We start from the raw sequence: 8,521 nt of genomic DNA, 5'->3' as shown, positions 1-8,521 counted from the left end.
CAAGGCTTCTGTAATAGTAATGTGGCTAGTTGAAAATTTCATTATGGTGCTGGATTCTGTGTGCCTGAACTTTGAATGCTACTCAAGCCTAACCTTTTTGAACAAGGAAGGAAAACGTCACAGCATGTGTTAGCTTGAGTGAAAATGGTTTTACTCCCAGGTTCAAGATGCAGCTCATAGGGGTCTCAAAAACTGGTTGTGCAGGATTAGTAGGCACAAATGTTTATGGCACACACCTCTATAGAAAACAAGAGAAAAAAGTAAAACGTGCGAGGACACATGGTGCAAGGGATAACAGGTTTGCCTAAACTTCATGTTTGATTCCTACCTGGATCGTGTTTTTTTGCCTTTTCTTAATCATTAATCTGCAGTTTAAGGCTCATCAATTGTACTACTCTGGGACACATGCAGATGTAACTCAATTTATGGGAGCTTTATTAGCAGGACGGAAGTGGACAGGCACCATATTACACACCCAATGAGGCAATGTCTCTGATTTGGTGGAAGATAATTAGAGTGCCTATGCAGGGGCTGAAAGGTTATGCTGCCTATGGTGGCAAACATTCTGCTTCAAGACAAAAGGAACATTTACCTCCAAAGAATCAGTATAGTAAACAACTCTCAAAGGAATACTACTGACTGGCGGACAAAAAAACATTGGAGCAACTATTTCCAAACCCACAGGCATATTTCACAGAAAAAGGGGGAGTGAATTCAAAGGTTACCCAGACGTGCATGTTAAAAAAATCCATCATAACCCCGCAGTAAAACTGAATTTTGAAACAGCCACATGCTCACCATCAAGTGGTGTGCTGGTCTGGTATTTCAACATGGGTCCTTGATCCTCCAAAATAGAAACAAAGCTCAATGACACAGGTGTGTTCCAGTGTCTGTATGCCCAGGCAGGTGTGTGCCATTTTGCCAGTGAGTGCACTTAATAGCTGGCCCTTTTATTTGTGTGAGAGTCAGAAAGTGACAAGCCAACTCTTTGTGATCCACAGGCCAACATCTGACACACCTGCACCCAGGTGGAACCACAGGCAAGGAAAGATGGAGATGGGTCGTACTAGGGCAGTTTCATGAGCATCTTGCCCTCCCCACCTTCTGTACCTCTCTTCCCAGTCCACCAAGACCTCTCTACAAGGGTGGAGGGTGAACATTTCTTGACCTTCAGAAACTGATGGGGGGAGGCCCAATAGGTCCTCCAAGGGCCTAGAGAACCTGGTGCCTCATCTGGTCTGGTATTTTCAGCTTCCCCGAGCAATCTGGTGGCAAGGCTGACTTTTAGCAGTACTGCTGAAAGGGGCTCCCATATGGCCCGAGTCCATCATTTGCATAGGCCTTGCCCTATTCTCTGTCCTGCTTCCCACAAAGCAAAGCATAACTGGCAACAGTACAGAGCTGGAGGAGGGGGGCGACGAATAATGACAGGGAGATTGGAAAGTACAAAGAACAGTCACAGAAGTGCTTAAGTCTTCCTTGCTAAATGCAGTTGGACACTGGCATTGGCCTGCAGCAGCGATTAAGAGTCTACCTTTTCTACTGCTGTGGTAAATAGCTTAAGAATTTTGATGAGTGACCAATTCAAATATACAAATGGTGAGGAAGGCACTGGAACCTGCTTTGTTATTTCAATCAGACTTGTAAACAGAGGACCTTTACTCTCTTGAAAGCTGTTAAAAATATGGAACACTTCACTAACTTGCATGTCATCCTTGCACAGGGGCCCTGTTAATCTTCTCTGTCTCGTTCCAATTTTATTCCCGAAGTGAGCACACTGCATGTGTGAGCCTTCAATGAGTACTTATACTCTCTGAATCTGCGGCCTTCTTATGTAGGGTGGCCTGACAGACCTGGTTGGATGGCCAGTAAGCATTCAATTCTGAGACATAGGGCAATAAGGCTTGACGTGTAACAATCCAGTTTTCTTCCCTGCATTTGTGGTCCAAAACTTCATACATTGTAAGCATCTTGATTACACCAGGTTGCAAAAGCTCATGTTCCAGGCTACAGGCAAAGAGCATCCTCACGCTTAGCCCCATACAGCTGTGGAACTGATGATGTTAAAGCGGACTCTTCAATAAACTGAGGTTTATCTACATTTTTTCTTTGAGGCTGTGAACGCCTCGCCTAGCTTTTAAGTCCTTTCCTCTCCTAAGGTTCTTGGTGTAAGTTAGGAAAACCTGACAGACCATCATTTCAGAAGGGCAGGTGAGTATACTTGTAGCTTCAGGGTGTGTGTCGTAAATGTGGCTACATATTGTGATAGAATGAAGTTTTAAGACACACACTCACACACAGACACACACACGCATTCAGAGCCAGCAGCTACACAGATGGTGGTATCAGATGTCCCAGGATGGTCTTACAGTTATCATTTATACTCAAGGAAGAGTGGGGTAGGGTTATTTTCCCAATATCTATTATGCCTATTCTAAGTATTTAATGAGCACCCCTTTTAAGTCATTTGACCTGCACGTCTCATGACTGTCACAGTGACACAAAAGCTGGAAAGGTTTTTCATGAGGAAACCGGTTTTAATTACTAGTTCCACAAGCCTAAGGATCAAGGGGTTGAGCAAGGCGGAGCGAAGAATATGAAACTGATTGGACGCAGTCAGAATCTGTGTATCTGATAGAAACAACTCACTGGCACTCCAACAGGCCACTCTTTCCACACAGCAGTATCAGAAACCCTGTTCTACATAGTTCACAATGTATTTTGCCATGTTAATGGAACTAGAAGGCTGTCATAGAGGCTGGTACCATTGACACTTGAGCCTGTGTTTATAGTTAGCAAGAAGCACCTCTTTTGAGGACTGTATAGTCGTGCTTTATGTGTAGCATGGTCAAGCAAGCTGCACCCTCATTGGTTTCCAACTGCTCAAGAAGAGTCACTTTGTGAACAAGACAACTGGCACACAGAACACGTAAAATGGCAAAAAACAGGTAAAGACAAATTGAAGTCACAAGTGCGGAAAAGAGGTCAACAGAATAATATAGTCAACAACAGAAACCCTTGCTTGAAGAATGACTGGGAAACTGCATGTTTTGAATTTTGTAATCGGTTATTTCTTTAGAGATTATATCCTCAGCCATCTGATTTCTTGTTGCATACTCCGTTATGGTATTGTATAGATCATCCATGCGCACACCGGTCTGACCATACCTAGGGTTAGATTGTGGAACAGTGCACCACTGTAACACAAATGTTGATGCAACATTGATGTAACCTGGCACTAAGCAGAGATCTTCCAGCATCAATCCTGATGATCAAACTCTGCAACTAGCGATGACAAGCAAAGCCTGGACACTGACTCTGATCTCTTTGACCATCCCCAGAAGATCACTAATGCCTCCCATACCAAGAGACTCAGAAATATTTTAAAAGGTGGGACAGCCCCTTAGATTAAAGGATACCATATTTATGCCATGGCAGTGGAAATAAATGTGGCTCTATAACACAAGATTTAGATCAACTGTACTAACAAATGCACATACACACATTTATTACAACAATGCAAAGGTGGGATTCCATTTTATTAGCACAGAACAGTGAAACTGACACAAGAAAAACACTGTTCACTTCTTCATAGATTGCATGTTACAATTATTTTACACGTGTAACTAACCCTCTTAACAGTTAGGAGGTATCTTCATACTCACTGCACAAATTTAACCCTTTGCATCCTCGTTTTCGTTAAAACACTTTTTTTTCCAAAACCAATACACCAGAAAAAATGACATGGGATAAACTATATAAATAGATGTGCAGAGTGTAATCTGCTGGTTATTTCTTTAGTTCGGAGGGGAGGGGCCTCCTGTTCCACTTGAGGCTTCGTTCACATGAGTCATGACTCCCCCACCACACACAATTAACAATGGCAATAGCATATTACAGTCTGCAAACATGCAATCTAAATATATACACAAAAACAGAAACTGAGTTATGGTTCTAGCTGAAATGCACAAACCCACAGAAATTCATGCACACAATACACACAATAACTTACGTCCCCCGCTATGTTTTGCGCTTGGTACTCTGGATTTATTTCCTGTGCCATTTTAAAATGGGTGTTTTCTTTTGTGTTTCTTGAATGTCGGATAAAGTTAATTGTGGTGTGCATTGTTTGCATTACCTACCACAACTGGTGAATTTCAGTGGTTTCTCTAGTCTGAGCCAGAACTATAAATAATTTTTAACTGTTTTTTCAGTGACTTTCTTTTTATTTTTTTGAAAGACACGTTTTTTCCACCCACTGCTGCGAGTGTTGGTTGCAGGGCCCAGGATGGCCACAACTTGACACAGATGCAAAACCCTACTGTGCATTTGCTGCAGTGCACAGTAGTGGTTGTCGGCAGGGCTTTGCCAAGCCACCTGCAGGCAGCCTGCCATCACTGTGCATGTCCTTCTGATGTGCGTACTAAGGGCTTCTATATATATTTTTTTAAGTTATAAAATATTTTTGTGTGATTTTCTACACAAAAATAAGAGGCAACAAATGTTGTCTTAGAATTGCTAAGTTCATAACGATAATGATTTTACCTTTTGATTTTTTTAGCACTATATGCCACACCTTTAAGTGCTACCCAGCACTCCTCTACGGTCGGACATATCCGATGGCTCAACATGGTCATTCTTTTTGAAAGCGAAACAACTGTATTTTGTTTTAGAAATTGCTAATTTTGAGATGTTGGGAAAGCAAATCCATCAGCCAATTACATATGAGAAAATAATTCAAATGGAATTAACAGAATTTGCGATTATCTAAATCACTATTTTAAAGGGCACAAATATACAAACTAAGGCGGTTATTATGAACACTGGCGGTCCGGACCGCCAGGCCATCGGTGGCAGTAATTACCGTCACTGGCATGGCGGTCCAGACCGCCATATTATGTCCATGGCAGGACCGCCTCAGGCGGAACTCCGCCACAGCCAGGCTACCGCCACCAGGCAGCCTGTCGATGGCAGAGTTCCTTTTCCGACAAGGCAGCGCTGCAAGCAGCGCTGCAAGCAGCGCTGCCCGCCGGATAATGTACCTTTTTCCCCCCAGCCTTTCCCTGGCGGTCGACCCCGCCAGGGAAAGGCTGGTGGAATGGGGGCCCCTGCACTGCCCATGCACTTGGCAAGGGCAGTGCAGGGGCCCCCGTGCAAGGCCCTGTTGCGCATCTCACTGCCCGATTTACGGGCAGTGACATGTGCGACGGGTGCTGCTGCACCCGCCGCACTGCTACATTGCCGCCGGCTCCTGGGCCGGCTGGCGGAAACACTGTTTCCACCCGCCGGTCCTGCGGAATGTTGTTTATGTGGCCGGCCGGGTCTTCAACGAGCACTGAAGTAGGTGGGATTTCCCGCCGAGTTTGGAATGACCCTCTAAATCTTTAAAGCAGACACTGCAACTTTTCGAACCGCTTACATCTTGAAAAATACTGAACAGATTTACCCCAAACTAATAAAAGCATGCTGAGTATAGTTCTACTTTAATGCCAAGTTTCGTGTAAAGCTGTCTAGTGGTTTTGGCTGTAGGCACAAGTACTATGTTTTTCAAAAATTGTTTAGATAGGAAAAAATAGTGCTATTTTTCCCACCTGTGGAATTATGGTCCATAGACCTGATTGAGCCTCCCCTTTAGCCTTGTTCCATTTCTGCAGATATGCATTTTGGACCGCTCTCATCAGCCATATTTCATTCCTTCCTGTGGGGCTACATGGTGTATTTTTCTGACTTATTTATTTTCAAGGTCATGTTTCATTCCCTTGTACATTACTTTAATGATCAGTAAATGCTCATGCTACTAGTTGTAAAGTCATAGTCTTACCACTTTGTTCTGGGTTTTATTCATATGAAATACAGAGGTCCAAAATAGTATTGGCATTCATTACTGAAAAGTTCTAATGTGCCTGAATTATATAATTTTAATTATGAGTATATTCATTTATCTGCATAATTTATAGAGTCCCATTCCAAAGTGGCCTGTCTACTGAGTCTATGGCTGATTCACTATCCGTTTATATGGGGTGTGGGCATTCATTATCATGACAAAGGCTTTTGAGAACCTGAAATGTGTCAATCTTTTCACACGGTAAATGGGTGGTGCTGAGCCCAGAGTGACGCCCTTTCATTAAGGAAGTTTCTGGATTTACATATATTAAATATCTTATTTGCCCTCAGTTCAAGACTTATCTAAAGACGCACAAAACCTACTGGACAAACATTTGTAACACACATTAGTTTTCCCAATGGTTTGGTCAACTCTATAGTTTCTTTCTCCCTTTCTGCAACGTTTTCAGAGCCACTAATTTCTCCACACCATTGTGATATATTTTTTTAGCTTCTCTTTAAGACAAATGAATACTATTGGAAATATCTACAGCTTCTATTGTGATGAATCCATGCTGGAGAGCTCATGGAGTTAACACCTCACCATGAGTTGATCCATGATCAGAGACTTGGCAAGCTGTCTGCATTTGCATTGCGATGCAAGCCCCCTCAGTGCAGCAAGGCATTTACCCGAATTGTTGCCAGCTACTTGCTCTCTAGCCACAATTTTTTATTTCCTATAAGCTAAACTTTTCTGTGTAGCACACTTGTTGAAGAGGAAAGAAGACCATATTACTTCTATTGGTGTGAGTGAGGAAAAATCTTGAAAGGCACACTCCAAGCACCAGCTGTGGATACAAGCCTTCACCTTTGTCACTCCCTTGACACAGGGCAATTGTAAATGCCATGACAATCAAAGAATACTAACAGATGCTTCCCAGACCTGCAAATGCCCTATCCCCTCACCTATGAATATGGAGGCTTATAAACAATATCACTTCTAGATTGCTTTGAATGTGGCATGAAGCATGGAGGTAACTGATCCATTGCTGTAACACTCATCACAAAGCAGGTGGTAGAAAAGTACTTGGCTGTAGTTCTGTTGGAAAAAAACAGCAACTGTCTTCCGTTTCAGCCAGTACAAGGAAACAGATCTTCGGAAGAAGTTGCAAGGTCTGCTCTAGGTACTCGATTTCCTCAAGACAAAGGAATCAAAGTGTTGTAATTAATCATCCAGTAGACGCAATGTTAATTGTATATATTTATTTATTAAGGAAGATCGTACTTGACTTCCGTCCTTGTCAGCTCAAAGCAACTGACAATCTCAGAACCTTCACATTCCCATCACAACCACAGAACCATATAACATTCCAAGGCACCCACCATATTTCTTATGGTGTTAATTGCGTACCATTGTGAGTTATCAAGAAATTCAGAAAACCCTCATCCTTGAAGATCTCCGCTAATACATCTAGGGGTGCTGTTGTAATCTCTGACATAAACTTGACAATCAACCACCTAGAGTGTACATCTATAAGAACAAATGCAAATCTCATTCCAGCTTTGATGCCCGCAATGGGACCAATAAAGTCTCCACAAACCGTATGCCACACTTGGCCAGGATCACTGATGTTTCCAAAAAACAGTATGACTTCCCACCTTCAAACTCTTCTCACCTTTGTTACAACTTTTACACCTTTCAACCCACCGTACTACATCATCATCCATACCTGACCACCAAAATTCTGTCCCTAACCTCTTCTTCATCGTGGTTTGCCCTAGGTGACCCTAATGTGCTATGGAAAACATTTTAATACTTATTCTAACAGGTGGTATAATTCTTTCTCCTTGCACCGGAACCTTATCATCTATTACGGATACCTCATTTAATATTTTTCCAAAGGTGCGCAACAACTTAGGTAGGGTGCTCTCTCTCCTACCACCCTTTACTACCATACTGACTACTTCTTTTAGAACATCATCTTGGTGCATGGCCATAATCCATTCCTCACTGTTCATGGCCCTTAAAGACCAATGTACCACATTGTTCACGCTTGCTACAGTTCCTTCTCTCTCACGCTTACTCACCAACTCCTTGTCCAACATCTCCCAGTCTAGAGACAAACCCGAGAGACAGTCCGCCTGAACATTCTCCACCCTGGTATGAACTCCAGGGTGTGATTAAATTCTTGTAGTAGGGCAGCGAATCTCGCTAGTCTAGCCGAGCCCTCAACAGCACCACCTGGGGACAAAATCTTAATGAGGGGCTTATGATCATTACATAGTTTGACTTGGCTTCCCCAAACAAACGTTCTAAAATACTCCACTCCCCATCCTGCAGCTAAAGTTTCCCTTTCTATCACTGAATAGTGACGCTCTGCATATGTTAATGAGCGTGAAGCAAATGCAAATGTTTTCTCCTTAGTATTCTGAGCCTGTGAGAGTACTGCTCCTATCCCACACATGCTGGCATCTACTGTTATAATAGATCTGCTCTTAATATCAAAAGCTGAAAGAATGCCTGGCTCACACACACCTCTTTTTATGTTCTCGAAGCTTTTCTGCTGTAAGGAAGACCAAGAGGAATTGACTCCTTTCCTCAGCGACCTAATGAGGGCTTCAGTCTAGGAAGCAAAGTTTCACAAACTTAGAGTAATACTATATCAGACCTAAGAGAGATCTTATGGCCTCCAGTAAG

At 42.8% G+C, this 8,521-nt stretch overlaps 1 non-coding gene across 1 annotated transcript; it reads right to left on the bottom strand.

Annotated features, from left to right (window-relative positions):
• Positions 1-1,678: 1,678 nt before the first annotated feature.
• LOC138260566 (U6 spliceosomal RNA) lies at positions 1,679-1,780 on the bottom strand. Its single transcript, XR_011198877.1, has one exon. It is a non-coding gene; the product is annotated as a U6 spliceosomal RNA (small nuclear RNA).
• Between the last annotated feature and the right edge of the window lie 6,741 nt (positions 1,781-8,521).

This window comes from Pleurodeles waltl, chromosome 9, assembly GCF_031143425.1.
Source record: "Pleurodeles waltl isolate 20211129_DDA chromosome 9, aPleWal1.hap1.20221129, whole genome shotgun sequence".
Classification (NCBI taxonomy): domain Eukaryota; kingdom Metazoa; phylum Chordata; class Amphibia; order Caudata; family Salamandridae; genus Pleurodeles; species Pleurodeles waltl.
The sequence above is the reverse complement of the archived record's forward strand: the minus strand, read 5'-3'. Positions and strand labels throughout refer to the sequence as shown.